This window comes from Pseudophryne corroboree, chromosome 7, assembly GCF_028390025.1.
Source record: "Pseudophryne corroboree isolate aPseCor3 chromosome 7, aPseCor3.hap2, whole genome shotgun sequence".
Taxonomy (NCBI): domain Eukaryota; kingdom Metazoa; phylum Chordata; class Amphibia; order Anura; family Myobatrachidae; genus Pseudophryne; species Pseudophryne corroboree.
The window spans coordinates 138398733-138417274 of record NC_086450.1 but is presented as its reverse complement, the minus strand read 5'-3'; the positions used below and the strand labels follow the sequence as shown (position 1 = coordinate 138417274).

The 18542-nt window shown below is 48.1% G+C and overlaps 1 protein-coding gene and 1 long non-coding RNA gene across 3 annotated transcripts in view; one reads left to right on the top strand and one right to left on the bottom strand.

The window, feature by feature from the left end:
- The window catches only part of ACVR1 (activin A receptor type 1), a 114194-nt gene extending 107369 nt beyond the window's left edge, over positions 1-6825 (bottom strand). The window contains exon 1 of one of the 2 annotated variants that reach the window (XM_063933697.1): positions 6302-6825. The gene's annotated coding sequence lies outside the window, so the exon portion shown is untranslated. The remainder of the gene's footprint in view (positions 1-6301) is intronic. The other variant, XM_063933698.1, reaches the window with a different exon arrangement.
- The window catches only part of LOC134944812 (uncharacterized), a 146867-nt gene continuing 135066 nt past the window's right edge, over positions 6742-18542 (top strand). Inside the window, exon 1 of the long non-coding RNA XR_010181958.1 lies at positions 6742-6817. This is a non-coding gene — a long non-coding RNA (uncharacterized LOC134944812). The remainder of the gene's footprint in view (positions 6818-18542) is intronic.

Sequence of the window (18542 nt, the reverse complement as noted above, 5' to 3'; positions counted from 1 at the left end):
ATAAAAAGATCTAGATATTTCCCACTGGTGTCAAAACCAAAATGTCATTATATAAATTATATCCCACGTGATCAACAAAGTGAATTAACCACTGCTGCAAAAAAATAGTTTGCAAAATTGTATCAATAAATACTATTTACAAATGTAAAATGCTTCAAGAGGGGATTTAGAAAAATAGCATGTTGCTATCTATACAGAGTTGGCTGCATTTGACCCTAGGAAGCAAACGCGCCTCCCGCCTTCTGCTGGTAACAGGAAAAGGTGTGGCAGGAATACGACAATACATGTACCTTCAAAAAGATGCTCAAGAAAACAGTACACAATTCATACACATTGCAGTAAACGAAAGCAAAGCGCAGATAACATGTATCCGAGTCGCCTGGAGCACGTTAGATGCAAAGCTAAAAAGTCCACATTGATAAAGATAGCAGCTTCCTTCCACTTCGCGAACTGAACAGGAACATGCTTTATTTTTATTTTTTTATGAGTGTTCTGTACACTGTAATCCACACCTGGCCCACCTGTGGCTTTCCAGCTGTTATGGAGCTACATATACCAGCATGCCCCTGCCACAGTTTTAACAGAAGTGTGGCAGGCTATGCTGGGATTTGTAGTTCCACAACAGCCTGAGAGCAACTGGCTGTCCAGGTCTGTTGTGCCGGGACCCCACGTGATGGGGAAAGGGGTCCCATGTGTAAACATGGGACCCCTTTCAGTGCGTGGTCCGGGTAATGCGGTTTGTTTTTTTGCCAAGTACGTGGATTACAAAACAGAAGAGGAGATCTACACTGGATTTTGGGGAGTATAATTTTATTTTCAGGTACACCGTGGATTCTACTTGGAGAAGTGGACCAAACCTCGTGTCAACATAGGTAAGTATGTGTGTGTCGGTATGCATGTATGTAATAAAGTTTTACTTTCACGGTGTCTGTGTACTGTTTTTATTTGGGTATTTTTTTTTGCAGTAGAACTACAGGTACCAGTGGGCCCGTTTCACCCCGCATGCTGGTACTTGTGGTTCTCCAAGTACCAGCTTGCGGGGAGGCTTGCTGGGACTTGTAGTTCTGCTACAAAAAAACAATATTCTTTTATTTGACACAAGGCTATCAGCCCCCCATCCGCAGCCCTTGGATGGGGGGGCGGCAGCCTCGGGCTTCACCCCTGGCCCTTGGGTGGCTGGAGGGGGGGGGACCCCTTAATTTAAGGGGTCCCCACTCCTCCAGGGTACCCCGGCCAGGGGTGACTAGTTGGGGATTTAATGCCACGGCCGCAGGGACCAGTATAAAAGTGTCCCCCGGCTGTGGCATTCTCTCTCCAGCTAGTGGAGCCCGGTGCTGGTGTTAAAAATACGGGGGACCCCTACGCTTTTTGTCCCCGGTATTTTTTGCACCAGGACCGGACGCAGAGCCCGGTGCTGGTTGTAAAAATATGGGGGATCCCCTGTCAATTTTTCCCCCGTATTTTTACAACCAGGACCGGCTCAAAGAGCCCGAGGCTGGTTATGCTTAGGAGGGGGGACCCCACGCATTTTCTTTTCGTGATTTTTAACCCATTCCCACTAAAAAAAAAAAAAACATGCTCTGAGCTCTCCATATTATTTTAGTCAGTTAAAAAAAAAAAAAAAAAATATATATATATATATATATATATATATATATATATATATATATATATATATATATATATATATATATATATATATATATATATATATATATATATATATATATATATATATATATATATATATATATATATATTACTTGTGGCTCCTAATAGACAAACCAAGTAGATAAGCCCTTCTACTATAAATAGATATGCTATTAGCAACAAAAAAAAATTTTTTTAGAGGATCACGACAGCAAAATGAGGCGGACTGAAATTGACGAAATGACTGTCGAAAAGCACTGTTGTCGAATCGACATTCTTCAATTGAATATACTTTTGTCGAAAAGCCGCATTTTTACCATTGCAGACATGTCGAATTTGACAACTGTTGAATTTCAAAAAGTCGAGTCTGAAACGTCCGTTTTTTGTCGAAAAATACTGTATTGCATTGTCGAATTTTTTTTTGTGTCGAAAATGCCCCGTTTTTCGACATTTGCGGCAATTCGACCGCAATTGCATATACCCCACAGTAGGCAGACAGAACAATATGGAAACCATAATGTATTTTGACCTTTGTAAATCAACTGGGCAATGCCATCGAGAACTCACGAGGGGACACGCTGCGCTCAATGACGGGATTTTTACTGTCGGGATTCCGGCGTCGGTATTTCGACCACCGAGTTCCCTACTGTCGGAAAAGCATATTGAATCCGAAATAAAATCTGTGACATATGCGCATTACACATGGAAACAATTAAGGTGGTAGACACAACAGTGGATTGTATCTAATTTACAGCTGCCCTTACCCTACATTAGGACAATCAACCAACTCATCAACGAAAATCTGTTTGCTATGCACCACTCGGTTAAGCCCTTTAACGCCTGTAGATTGTTCTGAATTAATGTAGTCAAATAAGGGCTTTGAGCAAATATCATGTATAATATGTAATTTCCAAAGCATACGTCTCCCATGTTTGTGAAGTGATCAGCCTCACTTATTTTTGGTTTTAGATGTTTGTTTGGCTTTTGTTTTATTTCTTTTTCTAGATTGTTACATTACAGCATCAGCAGGAAGAAATAATTAGGCACTATTGTGTTATTGGGGTTTGTACTGAACAAAACCATTTTACAGCTACAGCGGAGGAGTGGGTAGATATACATAATTATTAGCGATTACACATAACAGGTGCGCTCGCTTTTCAACAGAACTATTGCTAACAGCACTACTGAAGCCAAAAGTATAAACATAATAACCTGTATTTGATGAAGACTACCGTAGCATTTAAACAAACGGCAATTTTGGGGAGTATAAAACAAACACAGTGTATGTGTCTTAACCATAATATAACATTGTCTTTTCATTATTTATATGGAACCACAGTGCCTTACATAGCACATAAACAGAAATAGTACAAACAAAGCAAGAAAGTGAAAAATGACTGCAGAACATAGAATACAAGCGATACAACCACTGCTGTACTTGCTGTCACTAGACCCACAAAAGCAGTGCTGGCTGAATGAGGTTTGGTTCTGTTGATGGCAGTGGGGAGGAGATGAGGGAAGGAAAAGTACATAAGGGATGAGGGTCCTGCTCACGAGAGCTTACAATCTATAAATATATACAGCATTTTCTAGAAAATGCTGTTTCTACATAATTTTACACATTTTTGCTATGTACTAATAGCTTAATGCACCTCCTGCAGAAGGCTAGTTAGCATTGCGGATCGCAGTCCCCATAATTACCAAATGATGCTTTTCAGAGTTTCATCCAATCACATTACACTATCTTCTATTGGTGGTATAAACCGCTTTAAGCCTATAGAGGATTACTCGCAGGAAAGATCTTCCTATCCCTCTCCAGCAGCCTTTCACAAATGTGCAAGACTCCTCCAAATTGCCAGGGAAGCAACTCGCGGTAGGGACAGTGGTTATCGCTACCGCCGTCCCAGCAGCTTAAGTTTAGTACATAGTGGGTAAATTTTCATTCAAAATAAAAATATCCATTGTGATACAATTGTTAGTAATTGCAGCACCACGATTATTAATACAGATGCCTTTATGTGCATAATCTTGCCTGTTTTCATTTTAAAATAACCAAAGAACGGATATACACAGGCTTAAGGCAGACATTTTTCTGGGTTAAACAAATACTCAGTTCACACTAAAATGCGTCCGTGATGTCACTAATAAGTTGTCTGATTTCTCATGAATATCAGTATAGTCCCCAGAAGATGCAAGCAACTGGTACACTTAGCTAGTAGAACATGCTGGTTAGCAGTGGGGGGGAACCATAGTGTAACCAATCCCAGGTCACCTACCCCTCCGAAGCTCCACACCCTTTTCCAAGGGACCCCAAAGCCTGCTCTTTTATTAGCAAAATGGCCTCTTCCATGCGGCAGCCGCACATATTCAGCAGAGGTCAGTGCTCTTTTAAAGGGCACCATACACTTACAGGACATGACGGTCCGTCATGTCGTATAAGATTTCGTACAACCTCCCAGCAGCCTCCCCGTTGGTAAGATAGTATTCGATACATATTATACAAAAAAAACTGCATATGATGCATCTTTTACTATCCTATCTATTTACTGCAGGATCCGACATATCACGAGTGCAGCACTCGTGATATGTCGGATCTAGGGGGATCCGATGCCCACGGAAACACGCATCGGATCGGGGGAAAAGCACCCCGAAAATGCCAGATTTCACCCAATATATCGGGCCGAATGCCTGAATTGGGCTGAAATCGACCTAGTGTATAGGGCCCTTAAGAGCAGAAAAGGTGGTCCAAGAGGCTACAGCAGCATCCGCTGGTCCCTATGCAAATTTTACAATGAGTAGGCCCGGTACAGCCATTGCTGGTTACATAGATAAAATCAAAAAACATTATCTAACAAACCCATGATTAAAACAAAACAGAAAAGAACAGACAGCACCAACTAAATTATACAAAATAAATAAATGCATCGCTACAAAAATAAACACCATTTTGTGACCTTCCAATTACTGCACTCACACACTGACAACGCCGGGTGCGAGACAAAACTTTATCTGAAATCAATTAATGCCCTGGTTTCAGACCAGTTAGTGCTGGGTTACTTCAAAGGAGAAGCGAAGAGACACACTGTCTATTGTATTGCTTATCTCCCAGTATGTCTGAGCTCAAATCAACAGGAAAGTGCAAGTCACGTTCACAGCCCACTCTGCATGACAAAGAGAACCCTTTATAGCATTGATCACCTCTGCATAAAAGCACAACCCCCAGACACCTACCCTACTAAAGCAAGAAGACTCTCTGGGATAGGCTTATCCACACACAATGACTGCAACAGTAATTAAAATGGAAATGTCTAATGCTCCTCATCAGAGCCTAGAGGATATGGGGGTAGGGGTCCATGTGAGATTTATGCAGCATAGTCTTCCCAACCCCATTAGTATATTCAATAATTGATCTAAAACACCACCCTCCCCTTATGTCCTCTGGACACCAAATCAGACATCTGCAAAGTAATCAAGACTTCGGCTGCTGGTCTGTAAACTTGCCAGATTTTATTGGCCTCTGAAGTGCAAGTTATTAACAAGACAGCATAGCACATACCCAGTATACAGTTATACAGCAGTGCAAGTGGACAGATACATTTCTATACACTGTTGAAAGTCACTGATATTAAACTTGGTACGATGTATTGAAGCCACTTTATTTAAATGATTGGAGGTGATTAATCCTCCCAGCAGGCTGAATATGCTATACATAGACAGTGTTAGTGGCAACAGCAGCAGATATAGGGGGTGCTCAAGAGAGTAGAGACTCCACCATATAACTCACAGGTGGGCAACCTAAAGCTCTCTAGCTGTTGGCGAACTGTAAGTGTCCAGCATGGTCTACAGAAATGACACCTATAGTACATGAAGACCACCCTAAGGTTATGCAGCTATTAGGGAACTACAAGTCCCAGCATGATATACAAGGACTTGTGGCTGCACAGCAAACAGGAAGCTACAAGTTGGAGACACTACACAATCTGACAATAAAAAAAAGAAACATTTGTATCGCATAGGAGTAGTCTACACTACAGACATTACAGAGGAAGTATCATAAACAAGGTCTGGGAAGCATCATATTTCATGGGTGTTTGTCTCCAGGCAGCCCAGCCTCCATCATATCCCCACAGCTCTTAAAAGAAAAATAGAGACAGCAACAAAAATATATTTGCCTAGTAGTTCACAGACCTCCATCCACCCACACAGATAAACATAGCTAGCAGACTGAGAGATTCCCGGGAGGAACGCTGGCTCCCTTCCCACAACATGTTTGTATAGTATTGCAGTTAGCAGGGGCTGATTGTGGGCTCTGCAATGTCTAGCTCTGCCCCAGGCCCCACAGGCAACACATACCTGATGCACCAGCTAGGGGGGACCCGGGAAGGGGGGGTCCAGCATATGCACAGCCCATATGGGGGGGGGGGGGGGGGGCATCATAAACACAGCCGAGAGTCTGCACATAGCACAGGGGATGGAGCAGTTATGCAGCGCAGCTGCTGCAGCACTTCTATGCAGAGCTGTCAATCAATTCTCTGCAGATGGGTTTCCCCAGACAGGACTGGGCTGCTGGATATAGAACCCCGCCTATTGTGTGCTGTATCTACGGTGCAAGTGCGGTGCCTGGTGGGGGGTGATAGCATACACCTCTTACCTCTGGGTTGGAAGTAGTGGGAGCCGGTCTGCAGAGGACGATCAGTCGCTTCGTTCTCTTAGCGAACACACGCACCGGCCATGGGGCTGCTGTGCAATCACAGCCAGCGCTTCCAGCAGCGGATAGGAAGCTTTCCCCCTGCAGCTCTCCTCATCTTCCAGGCAGGACACCTCCCTCTGCAGCCAGCGCCGGGAGACCTCCCCCCACACTGGGGGAGCAGATACCGTCACCGCACAAAGCCCGGACCGGGTGCGACAAAAAGTTCAGTGCAAACAGCCTGCGTCTGCGACAGGAGGAAGTGGCCGCCCGCTCCTCCAGTTGGGTGTCTGGAGCTGCAATTAGCCAGGCATTACCACATCATTTCCTCCACAGTCACCGAGGGGAGGGGAGCAGTGCTGCTGGGAGAGGGAGGTGCAGAGGGAAGGGGCTGGGAATGGGCCGGGAGAAGGGAGGCAGCGCTCACTCCCTCACAGCTCCGGGAATCTGAGGTGTTGGGAGGAGGAGGAGGCCGAGCAGGTGAGAGGGATGGGAACAGGCTCAGCTGCCTCAGCTGGACATTCATTAACATGCAAATAGGGCTGATGATTAGGATGTTGTGATTTTTGTTGTACTGGTTTAATGGGATAGATTGATGTTAGTGCTCTGCCAATCTAATTTGCTCATTTATAAATGTGGAATAAAAGTATGCAGTACTACATCTACAGCAGTATACCAATATATAGTATATACCTTACCTGGGCAGAGTAGAACCGAGCAGTGGCGTGCGGTGAGGTCAGTGGCTGGTGAGGCACTACAGCCATAATGTCCGCCGAATCTGCCGATGACCCCTACCGCCACCGAGCCAATGCCCGCTACTGCCCCTGAGTCGATGCCGGCTGCCACCGCCACCGGCTTACAAACTCGGCCACCATAAACTGACCCATCCCTCCGCCACTAATTTGCATCTCACTCCGATGCCGCCAATGCCCGCTGCCTGCCTCTCATACTTGTGATATATTGTACATTTTTATAGAAAAAAAATGAGTGTTTGGTACTGGGAAGGGAGTGGGAGGAGGACATAAATGCAATTCTGTTGTCCAGGGCTTCTATTAACTTAATGGAGAAGGGTCTGAATGGGTTAAAAAATGTAAAAAAAAAAAAAATGCGTGAGGTCCCCCTCCTAAGTATAACCAGCCTCGGGCTCTTTGAGCCGGTCCTGGTTGTTTAAATACTGGGGAAAAATTGGACAGGGGTTCCCCGTATTTAGACAACCAGCACCGGGCTCTTAGTCCGGTCCTGGTTCCAAAAATACGGGGGACAAAAGATGTAGGGGTCCCCCGTATTTTTAAAACCAGCACCGGGCTCCACTAGCCAGGGACATAATGCCACAGCCGGGGGACACATTTACGTAGGTCCCTGCGGCCGTGCCATTACCCCCCCAACTAGTCACCCCTGGCCGGGGTTCCCTGGAGGAGTGGGGACCCCTTAAATCAAGGGGTCTCCCCCCTCCAGGCACCCAAGGGCCAGGGGTGAAGCCCGAGGCTGTCCCCAGCACCCCTGGGCGGTGGGTGCCAGGCTGATAGTCATGAGTGTTAAAAAAAGAATATTGTTTTTTGTCGTGGAACTACAAGGCCCAGAAAGCCTCCCCCGCTTGCTGGTACTTGGAGAACCTCAAATACCAGCATTCGGGGAAATAACGGGCTCGCTGGTACTTGTAGTTCTACAACAACAAAAATACCCAAATAAAAACACAACACACACACCGTGAAAGTAAAATTTTATTATAACACACGTACACACTCACACATACTTACCTACATCCCACGCCGAGAATCACGTCCACTTGTCCAGTAGAATCCTATAGCGGACCTGTAAAAATGAGAGATTACTTACCTACATCCCACGCCGAGAATCACGTCCACTTGTCCAGTAGAATACAACAGTGGGACCTGTAAAAGTGAATGAAAATAAGGAGTTACAGAGGGGGGAAGAGAGAGAGAGAGAGAGAGAGAGAGAAAGAAAGAAAGAAGAAAAAAAACACATACCTGCTACTGTTGTCTGCGGACGGACCAGCCGCCCGGAGAGAGCCGCACACAGTACAAGCAGTCAGCGGGAGGGGAGGACGGAGCTGCCGGACTCTGGCAGCTGTCAGGTGCCTGTGTGCGGGAGGGGGGGACGGGGCCAGCGGAGCATAACAGGGGAGAGCAGCAGTCACTGCAGACCCACCGCTGCTGCTGCTCCCCTCCAAACTTCTGCCTCCCGTCGCGTCTTGGTGATTGGACAGCGGATCCAGTGCTGGATCCGCAGTCCAATCACAGCTGCCTCGCTGACATGGGGGTGGTGTCCCTGTCAGCGAGGCACTTTTTTCAGTGCCGCTTTGCCATTGTATTTCAATGGGCTTTTACAGCCCGATGCTAGGCTCCGCCCCCCGCTCTCTCCCCGTTCCTATTCTGTCAAAGTAATTTCACCCCCCAAAAAATATGCCATTACATAAGGAAGATACTTATGACATAGAATATGTGTCATAAGTATCTTCTATGTATTCTTTTACTAATTAATCTATTCTTTTACTAATTAATCACAGGGGAGGCACTGCCTCCCCTGACTGCACGTCCCTGGAACCGAGTCATATACAGGTCAGGACTGAGGTAAGCCCTTGCGGTCCAAGAGTGCTTAAGACAGCCTAAAATAGTGTAATCATGAAGGAGTGAGAGCACTTTAAAAGTATTAAAGAAGTCACAAATTACATTTTAAATAATATTTATTTAACGTGTCCAAATACAATTCAAATATAGTCTGTTTTTGAGTCACACGCAAGTTGCAGTGCACACGGAACTGTGCTTGCACCAATGAAAGACATCAGCTTCTGCACATGTGCCAGATCAGGTAACTGTACACAAATGAAGTGCATGCGTATCTATCCATCCGTGGACAGACCACACTATACATGTAATGGGTGTTTCTGGGTGGTAACTCGATAGAGACCAGGCAATTGCAAGAAACTTTTATTTCTCTAACGTCCTAGTGGATGCTGGGGACTCTGTAAGGACCATGGGGAATAGACGGGCTCCGCAGGAGACAGGGCACTTTAAGAAAGAATTAGGATACTGGTGTGCACTGGCTCCTCCCTCTATGTCCCTCCTCCAGACCTCAGTTTGAATCTGTGGCCGGACGAGCTGGGTGCACCTTAGTGAGCTCTCCTGAGCTTGCTAATAAGAAAGTATTTTGTTAGGATTTTTTATTTTCAGAGAGATCTGCTGGCAACAGACTCTCTGCTACGTGGGACTGAGGGGAGAGAAGCAGCCCTACTCACTAGAAGATAGGTCCTGCTTCTTAGGCTACTGGACACCATTAGCTCCAGAGGGATCGTACACAGGAACGCACCCTTGGTCGTCCGATCCCGGAGCCGCGCCGCCGTCCCCTTGGCAGAGCCAGAAGACAGAAGCCGGTGTGAGAAGCAAGAAGACTTCGAAATTGGCGGCAGAAGACTCCAGTCTTCATCTGAGGTAGCGCACAGCACTGCAGCTGTGCGCCATTGCTCCCACACTAAACCCACCACTCCGGTCACTGTAGGGTGCAGGGCGCAGGGGGGGGGGGGGGGCGCCCTGGGCAGCAATTGGGTACCTCATGGCAAAAAGCAGCATATATACAGTTGGGCACTGTATATATGCATGAGCCCCCGCCATTATTTTACACACAAAACCCGGGACAGAAGCCCGCCGCTTAGGGGGCGGGGCTTCTTCCTCAGCACTCACCAGTGCCATTTTCTCTGACATCCTAAGTGGATGCTGGGACTCCGTAAGGACCATGGGGAATAGCGGCTCCGCAGGAGACTGGGCACAACTAAAGAAAGCTTTAGGACTACCTGGTGTGCACTGGCTCCTCCCACTATGACCCTCCTCCAGACCTCAGTTAGAATCTTGTGCCCGGCTGAGCTGGATGCACACTAGGGGCTCTCCTGAGCTCCTAGAAAGAAAGTATAATTTAGGTTTTTTATTTTACAGTGAGATCTGCTGGCAACAGACTCACTGCAGCGAGGGACTAAGGGGAGAAGAAGCGAACCTACCTAACTGGTGGTAGTTTGGGCTTCTTAGGCTACTGGACACTATTAGCTCCAGAGGGATCGACCGCAGGACCCGACCTTGGTGTTCGTTCCCGGAGCCGCGCCGCCGGCCCCCTTCCAGAGCCAGAAGCAAGAAGTGTTCCGGAAAATCGGCGGCAGAAGACTTCTGTCTTCAGCAAGGTAGCGCACAGCACTGCAGCTGTGCGCCATTGCTCCTCATGCACACCTCACACTCCGGTCACTGATGGGTGCAGGGCGCTGAGGGGGGGGGCGCCCTGAGGGCAATATAAACACCTTGGCTGGCAAATCATCACAATATATAGTCCCAGGGCTATATATGTGATAAATTACCCCTGCCAGAATCCATGAAAAAAGCGGGAGAAAAGTCTGCCGAAAAAGGGGCGGGGCTATCTCCCTCAGCACACTGGCGCCATTTTTTCTTCACAGTGCAGCTGGAAGACAGCTCCCCAGGCTCTCCCCTGTAGTTTTCAGGCTCAAAGGGTTAAAAAGAGAGGGGGGGCACCAAATTTAGGCGCAATATGTGTATACAAGCAGCTATTGGGGGAAAAATCACTCAGTTAAAGTGTTAATCCCTGCATTATATAGCGCTCTGGTGTGTGCTGGCATACTCTCTCTCTGTCTCCCCAAAGGACTTTGTGGGGTCCTGTCCTCAGTCAGAGCATTCCCTGTGTGTGTGCGGTGTGTCGGTACGGCTGTGTCGACATGTTGGATGAGGAAGGTTACGTGGAGGCGGAGCAGAGGCCGATAAATGGGATGTCGCCCCCTGTGGGGCCGACACCAGAGTGGATGGATAGGTGGAAGGTATTAACCGACAATGTCAACTCCTTACATAAAGGCTGGATGACGTAACAGCTGTGGGACAGCCGGCTTCTCAGCCCGCGCCTGCCCAGGCTTCTCAAAGGCCATCAGGGGCTCAAAAAACGCCCGGTACCTCAGATGGCAGACACAGATGTCGACACGGAGTCTGACTCCAGTGTCGACAAGGTTGAGACATATACACAATCCACTAGGAACATCCGTTGCATGATCTCGGCAATGAAAAATGTGTTACACATTTATGACATTAACCCAAGTACCACATAAAAGGGGTTTTATGTTTGGGGAGAAAAAGCAGCCAGTGTTTTGTTCCCCCATCAGATGAGTGAATGAAGTGTGTAAAGAAGCGTGGGTTCCCCCGATAAGAAACTGGTAATTTCTAAAAAGTTACTGCTGGCGTACCCTTTCCCGCCAGAGGATAGGTCACGTTGGGAGATATCCCCTAGGGTGGATAAGGCGCTCACACGTTTGTCAAAAAAGGTGGCACTGCCGTCTTAGGATACGGCCACTTTGAAGGAGCCTGCTGATAAAAAGCAGGAGGCTATCCTGAAGTCTGTATATACACACTCAGGTACTATACTGAGACCTGCAATTGCCTCAGCATGAATAGTTCTGCTGCAGCGTGGTCTGATACCCTGTCAGATAATATTAATACCCTAGACAGGGATAATATTTTGCTAACATAGAGCATTTTAAAGACGTCGTCTTATAGATGAGGGATGCACAGAGGGATATTTGCCGGCTGGCATCCAGAATTAATGCAATGTCCATTCTGCCAGGAGGGTATTAGAGACCCGGCAGTGGACAGGTGATGCTGACTTTAAAAGGCACATGGAGATTCTGCCTTATAAGGGTGAGGAATTGTTTGGGGATGGTCTCTGGGACCTCGTATCCACAGCAACAGCTGGGAAGAAAAAAAATTTACCTCAGGTTTCCTCACAGCCTTAGAAAGCACTGTATTTTCAGGTACAGTCCTTTCGGCTTCAGAAAAGCAAGCGGGTCAAAGGCGCTACCTTTCTGCACAGAGACAAGGGAAGAAGGAAAAAGCTGCACCAGACAGCCAGTTCCCAGGATCAAAAATCTTCCCCCGCTTCCTCTGAGTCCACTGCATGACGCTGGGGCTCCACAGGTGGAGACAGGTGCGGTGGGGGCGCGTCTCGGGAACTTCAGGGACCAGTGGGCTTGCCCACAGGTGGATCCCTAGGTTCTGCAAGTAGTATCACAGGGATACAAGCTGGAGTTCGAGGCGACTCCCCCTCGCCATTACCTCACATCAGCCTAGCCTGCTGCCCTCGGAGAAAGGGAGGTAGTACTGGCGGCAATTCACAAGCTGTACTTCCAGCAGGTGAAATCAAGGTACCCCTCCTTCAACAAGGCCGAGGTTACTATTCCAAAATGTTTGTGGTACCGAAACCAGACGGTTCGGTGAGACCCATTCTAAAATTGAAATCCTTGAACACTTATATACGAAGGTTCAAGTTCAAAATGGAATCGCTCAGGGCGATTAGTGCAAGCCTGGAGAATTTCATGGTATCACTGGACATCAAGGATGCTTACCTGCATGTCCCTATTTACCCTCCTCACCAGGATTGTTATTACCAATTCCAGACGTTGCCGTTGGTCTATCCCCGGCACCGAGGGTATTTACCAAGGTAATGGCCGAAATAATTATCCCGTACTTGGACGATCTCCTTATAAAGGCGAGGTCCAGGGAGCAGTTGTTCGTCGGAGTAGCACTATCTCGGGAAGTGCTACAACAGCACGGCTGGATTCTGAATATTCCAAAGTCGCAGCTGGTTCCTACGACGCGTCTACTGTTCCTGGGTATGGTTCTGGACACAGAACAAGAAAAAAGGGTTTCTCCCGGAGGAGAAGTCCAAGGAGTTGTCGTCTCTAGACAGAGACCTCCTAATACAAATACAGGTGTCGGTGCATCAATGCACGCGAGCCCTGGGAAAGATGGTAGCTTCTTACGAAGAAATTCCATTCGCCAGGTCCCATGCAAGGATCTTCCAGTGGGATCTGTTGGACAAGTGGTCCGGGTCGCATCTTCAGATGCATCGGCGGATAACCCTGTCTCCAAGGGCCAGGGTGTCGCTGTTGTGGTGGCTGCAGAGTGCTCATCTTCTAGAGGGCCGCAGATTCGGCATACAGGACTGGGTCCTGGTGACCACGGATGCTAGCCTACGAGGCTGGGGGGGTAGTCACACAGGGAAGAAACTTCCAATGACTATGGACAAGTCAGGAGACTTCCCTACACAAAAATATTCTGGAACTAACGGCCATTTACAATGCCCTAAGTCAGGCTAGTCCCCTGCTTCAACACCGGCCGGTGCTGATCCAGTCAGACAACATCACGGCGGTCGCTCATGTAAACCGACAGGGCGGCACAAGAAGCAGGATGGCGATGGCAGAAGCCACGAGGATTCTCCGATGGGGGAAAATCATGTGTTAGCACTGTCAGCAGTGTTCATTCCCGGAGTGGATAACTGGGAAGCAGACTTTCTCAGCAGACACGACCTCCACCCGGGAGAGTGGGGACTTCATCCAGAAGTCTTCCAAATGATGGTAATCTGTTGGGAAAGGCCACAGGTGGACATGATGGCGTCCAGCCTCAACAAAAAGCTAAAAAGATATTGCGCCAGGTCAAGGGACCCTCAGGCGATAGCTGTGGACGCTCTGGTAACACCGTGGGTGTACCAGTCGGTGTATGTGTTCCCTTCTCTGCCTCTCATACCCAGGGTAATGAGAATAATAAGAAGGAGAGGAGTAAGAATTATACTCATTGTTCCGGATTGGCCAAGAAGAGCTTGGTACCCAGAACTCCAAGAAATGATCTCAGAGGACCCATGGCCTCTGCCGCTCAGACAGGACCTGCTGCAGCAGGGGGCCTGTCTGTTCCAAGACGTACCGCGGCTGCGTTTGACGGCATGGCGGTTGAACGCCGGATCCTGAAGGAAAAGGTCATTCCGGAGGAAGTTATTCCTACGCTAATTAAAACTAGGAAAGAAGTGAACGCAAACCATTATCACCGCATATGGCGGAAATATGTTGCGTGCTGTGAGGCCAGGAAGGCCCCAACGGAGGAATTTCAGCTAGGTCGATTTCTGCACTTCCTACAGTCAGGGGTGACTATGGGCCTAAAATTGGGTTCCATTAAGGTCCAGATTTCGGCTCTATCGGTTTTCTTCCAAAATAGAACTGACTTCACTGCCTGAAGTTCAGACTTTTGTTAAGGGAGTGCTGCATAGTCAGCCCCCGTTTGTGCCTCCAGTGGCACCGTGTGATCTCAACGTGGTGTTGGATTTCCTGAAGTCGCATTGGGTTGAGCCACTTAAATCCGTGGAGCTAAAATACCTCACGTGGAAAGTGTTCATGCTGTTGGCCTTGGCGTCGGCCAGGCGTGTATCAGAATTAGCGGCTTTATCATGCAAAAGCCCTTATCTAATTTTTTTATATGGATAGGGCGGAATTGAGGACTCGTTCCCAATTCCTTCCTAAGGTGGTATCAGTTTTTCATATGAACCAACCTATTGTGGTGCCTGCGGCTACTGGGGACTTGGAGGATTCCAAGTTAGTGGACGTAGTCAGGGCCCTGAAAAATATATGTTTCCAGGATGGCTGGAGTCAGGAAAACTGACTCGCTATTTATCCTGTATGCACCCAACAAGCTGGGTGCTCCTGCTTCTAAGCAGACTATTGCTCGCTGGATCTGTAGCACGATTCAACTTGCACATTCTGCGGCTGGACTGCCGCACCCTAAATCTGTAAAAGCCCATTCCACGAGGAAAGTGGGCTCTTCTTGGGCGGCTGCCCGAGGGGTCTCGGCTTTACAAATTTGCCGAGCTGTTACTTGGTCGGGTTCAAACACTTTTGCAAGAGTCTACAAGTTTGATACCCTGGCTGAGGAGGACCTAGAGTTTGCTCATTCGGTGCTGCAGAGTCATCCGCACTCTCCCGCCCGTTTGGGAGCTTTGGTATAATCCCCATGGTCCTTACGGAGTCCCAGCATCCACTTAGGACGTCAGAGAAAATAAGATTTTACTCACCGGTAAATCTATTTCTCGTAGTCCGTAGTGGATGCTGGGCGCCCATCCCAAGTGCGGATTGTCTGCAATACTTGTATATAGTTATTGCCTAACTAAAGGGTTATTGTTGAGCCATCTGTTGAGAGGCTCAGTTGTATTTCATACTGTTAACTGGGTATAGTATCACGAGTTATACGGTGTGATTGGTGTGGCTGGTATGAGTCTTACCCGGGATTCAAAATCCTTCCTTATTGTGTCGGCTCTTCCGGGCACAGTATCCTAACTGAGGTCTGGAGGAGGGTCATAGTGGGAGAAGCCAGTGCACACCAGGTAGTCCTAAAGCTTTCTTTAGTTGTGCCCAGTCTCCTGCGGAGCCGCTATTCCCCATGGTCCTTACGGAGTCCCAGCATCCACTACGGACTACGAGAAATAGATTTACCGGTGAGTAAAATCTTATTTTCTCTCCACAGCTCCGCTGAGAGGAAGCTCCCCAGGCTCTCCCCTGCAGAAACACGGTAGAAAGAGGGTGAAAAGAGAGGGGGGGGGGGACATAAATTTGGCGCAAGAACTTATATACAGCAGCTACTGGGTTAACACTAAGTTACTGTGTGATTCCTGGGTCATTTAGCGCTGGGGTGTGTGCTGGCATACTCTCTCTCTGTCTCTCCAAAAGGCCTTGTGGGGGAACTGTCTTCAAATAGAGCATCCCCTGTGTGTGTGGTGTGTCGGTACGCATGTGTCGGCATGTTTGACGAGGAAGGCTATGTGGAAACAGAGCGGGTACAAATTAATGTGGGGTCGCCGCCGACGGCGCCAACACCCGATTGGATGGATATGTGGAAGGTTTTAAATGATAATGTAAATTCCTTGCATAAAAGGTTGGATAAAGCTGAAGCCTTGGGACAGTCAGGGTCTCAACCCATGCCTGATCCTACAGCGCAGAGTCCGTCAGGGTCTCAGAAGCGCCCACTATCCCAAATTGTTGACACAGATATCGACACGGATTCTGACTCCAGTGTCGATGGCGTTGATGCAAAGTTACAGCCTAAAATGGCTAAAGCCATCCGCTACATGATTATAGCAATGAAAGATGTGTTACACATCACAGAGGAAACCCCAGTCCCTGACAAGAGGGTTTATATGTATGGGGAGAAAAGGCAAGAGGTGACCTTTCCCCCTTCACATGAATTAAATGAGTTATGTGAAAAGGCTTGGGAATCTCCAGATAGGAAACTGCAGATTTCCAAACGGATGCTTATGGCGTATCCTTTCCCGCCAACGGACAGGTTACGCTGGGAATCCTCCCCTAGGGTGGACAAAGCTTTAACACGCTTATCCAAGAGGGTAGCCCTGCCGTCACAGGATACGGCCACCCTAAAAGATGCTGCAGATAGAAAGCAGGAGGGTATCCTGAAATCCATTTATGCACATTCATGTACCCTCCTAAGGCCGGCAATTGCGTCGGCCTGGATGTGTAGTGCTGTAGCAGCATGGACAGATACCTTATCTGAGGAACTTGATACCTTGGACAAGGATACTATAATACTGACCCTGGGGCATATAAAAGACGCTGTCCTATATATGAGAGATGCCCAAAGAGACATTAGCCTACTGGGCTCTAGAATAAATGCTAGGTCGATTTCTGCCAGAAGGTTCCTGTGGACTCGGCAATGGACAGGCGATGCCGACTCAAAAAGGCACATGGAGGTTTTACCTTATAAGGGTGAGGAATTGTTTGGGGACGGTCTCTCGGACCTGGTCTCCACAGCTACGGCTGGAAAGTCAAATTTTTTGCCATATATTCCCTCACAACCTAAGAAAGCACCGTATTACCAAATGCAGTCCTTTCGGTCACAAAGAGGCAAGAAAGTTCGAGGTGCGTCCTTTCTTGCCAGAGGCAGGGGTAGAGGAAAGAAGCTGCACAATACTGCTAGTTCCCAGGAACAGAAGTCCTCCCCGGCTTCCACTAAATCCACCGCATGACGCTGGGGCTCCACAGGCGGAGCCAGGCCCGGTGGGGGCGCGTCTCCGAAATTTCAGCCACAAGTGGTTTCACTCTCAGGTGGATCCCTGGGCTATAGAGATTGTGTCTCAGGGATACAAGCTGGAATTCGAAGTGATGCCCCCTCACCGTTACCTCAAATCGGCCCTGCCAGCTTCCCCCATAGAGAGGGAAATAGTGTTAACTGCAATTCACAAATTGTATCTCCAGCAGGTGGTGGTAAAGGTTCCCCTCCTTCAACGGGGAAGGGGTTACTATTCGACAATGTTTGTGGTACCGAAACCGGACGGTTCGGTCAGACCCATATTGAATTTAAAATCCCTGAACATATACCTGAAAAGGTTCAAGTTCAAGATGGAATCGCTCAGAGCGGTCATCGCAAGCCTGGAGGAGGGGGATTTTATGGTGTCTCTGGACATAAAGGATGCTTACCTTCATGTCCCCATTTATCCACCTCATCAGGAGTACCTCAGATTTGTGGTACAGGATTGTCATTACCAATTCCAGACGTTGCCGTTTGGTCTGTCCACGGCACCGAGAATATTTACCAAGGTAATGGCAGAAATGATGGTGCTCATGCGAAAGCAAGGAGTCACAATTATTCCATACTTGGACGATCTCCTCATAAAGGCGAGGTCCAGAGAGCAGTTGCTGATCAGTGTAGCACGCTCTCGGGAAGTGTTACAACAGCACGGCTGGATTCTGAATATTCCAAAGTCGCAGCTGATTCCTACGACGCGTCTGCCCTTTCTGGGCATGATTCTGGACACAGACCAGAAGAAGGTTTTTCTCCCGACGGAGAAGGCGCAGGAACTTATGACACTGGTCAGAGACCTCTTAAAACCAAAACAGGTGTCGGTGCATCACTGCACGAGAGTCCTGGGAAAGATGGTGGCGTCATACGAGGCCATTCCCTTCGGCAGGTTCCATGCGAGGACCTTTCAGTGGGATCTGTTGGACAAGTGATCCGGATCGCATCTACAGATGCATCGGCTGATCACCCTATCCCCCAGGGCCAGGGTGTCTCTTCTGTGGTGGCTGCAGAGCACTCACCTTCTCGAGGGCCGCAGATTCGGCATTCAGGACTGGGTCCTGGTGACCACGGATGCAAGCCTCCGAGGGTGGGGGGGCAGTCACACAGGGAAGAAATTTCCAAGGTCTGTGGTCAAGTCAGGAGACTTGCCTTCACATCAATATCCTGGAACTAAGGGCCATACACAACGCCCTAAGTCAAGCGGAGACCCTGCTTAGCGACCAATCGGTGCTGATTCAATCAGACAACATCACCGCAGTGGCTCATGTAAACCGCCAAGGCGGCACACGGAGCAGGGT